This window comes from Cebus imitator, unplaced genomic scaffold (genome assembly GCF_001604975.1).
Source record: "Cebus imitator isolate Cc_AM_T3 unplaced genomic scaffold, Cebus_imitator-1.0 Scaffold102, whole genome shotgun sequence".
Taxonomy (NCBI): Eukaryota; Metazoa; Chordata; class Mammalia; order Primates; family Cebidae; genus Cebus; species Cebus imitator.
This window is the reverse complement of record NW_016107417.1, coordinates 89,668-91,229: the sequence shown is the minus strand read 5'-3', so window position 1 is coordinate 91,229 and position 1,562 is coordinate 89,668. Positions and strand designations below refer to the sequence as shown.

At 54.4% G+C, this 1,562-nt stretch overlaps 1 non-coding gene across 1 annotated transcript; it reads left to right on the top strand.

The window, feature by feature from the left end:
* Positions 1–1,152: 1,152 nt before the first annotated feature.
* On the top strand, positions 1,153–1,214 carry LOC119472496. Its single transcript, XR_005201648.1, has one exon. It is a non-coding gene; the product is annotated as a U7 small nuclear RNA (small nuclear RNA).
* Positions 1,215–1,562: the final 348 nt, after the last annotated feature.

The following is a 1,562-nucleotide window of genomic DNA, read 5'->3' as shown; positions in this document are numbered from 1 at the left end:
AGGCTGGGGGTTATCCCTGTGGGGGAGGCTGGGGGTTATCCCTGGGAGGGGGAGGCTGAGGTTGTACCTCCAGGCTCACGATGCTTGTCCCAGCCTAAAATGACCTGTGATCTGAGCAAATGTATTGCGCCTGCCTCGTTTTTCAATTGTGTGGTGACGCTATTGACTCTAGACATCTCACATCCACTCAGAACCACAGAAACGGTTCCTCTCGTTGTCCACCTGGATGGTCCTGGATACAGGAACTTGGGCTGTGGAAGGATCCGTCCTGGGCCCTCATGGAGAGCAGGGGAGGGGCTGATCTGGGAGAGAAGGAGCCAGCCCAGAGTCCCACACCCCCATCCAGGACCTGATCTGAACTCTGGCCCAGGCTGGCCACTGGAGCCAGGCCTCACTTTCCCCACCTGTAGTGCAGGGTGCAGGCAGCCTCCAGGGCCTCTTCAACCCGGGCCAGGCTAGAAGTTGGAGCAGATGTGACCCCCACCAGGGAGCTGAAGCACCCATGTCTGCGAAACATCTGCCGTGGGTTCTGGGAATGTCTTATCCGAATGAGCAGAGCTGTTTCCAGATGGGGCTGATGTCTCTGGAGACACCACTTTCCTTGGCAGCCCAGGCTGCCAGGAGTTACAGCGAAGACTCACAGCGGATGGGTGAGGAGCCTGGGTTCGCCTGGGCACAGAGTGGATAAGCAGGGTTTGTGGGAACCCTGGTCCTATGCGAGACGGAACTCAGAGGCTGAGGAGGAAAGGCGGCGGCGGGGAGAGGGACGGGGTGGCCCAGGGTGTTCACTGCAGCCCAGGGATACCGTGGTGCGGTTGTGTCTCCAGAGCTCCACTGACCTGGGTTCAAATCCTGGTTCTGCCCCTTTCTGCCTGGGTTACCTGCAGTCAGTTACTTAACTTCCCTGAGCCTCTGTTTCTTCATTATTGAAGGAAGTTAATGATTTCAGCTCTGAGTTACTTAGGAATTTGTGGCTGATATAAAAAAATTGACTTGAGGTGCTGGGTGCAGTGGGTCCGGCCTGTAACCTCAGCACTTTGGGAGGTTGAGGTGGGCAGATCATGGAGCTCAGGAGTTCAAGACCAGCCTGGCCAACATGGTGAAACCCCGTCTCTACTAAAAATACTCTACTAAAGTATTTTTTTAAAACATTAGTGTTACAGCTCTTTTAGAATTTGTTTAGCAGGATTTCTGGTTTTTGCCAGAAAGCCCCTTAAAAAAAATTAGCCGGGTGTGGTGGTAGGTGCCTGTAGTCCCAGCTACTCTGGGGGCTGAAGCAGGAGAATCACTTGAACCTGGGAGGGTAGAGGTTGCACTGGGCCTAGATCACACCACTGCACTCCAGCCTGGGCAACAGAGCAAGACTCCATCTCAAAAAAAGAAAGAAAGAAAGAAAAAGAAAAAGAAAGAAATAGACTTGCAGTAACAAGCTGAAGAGGAGGGCTTCTTCCAGGTGTAGCTCTGGGACCTCAGGGACAGGAGAGCAGCCAGGCCTTGGGGACCCGAGACCCGGGATGGAGGAATGCCTGCACTTGCTCAGTCCCCGGGCTCTACTTGCTGGC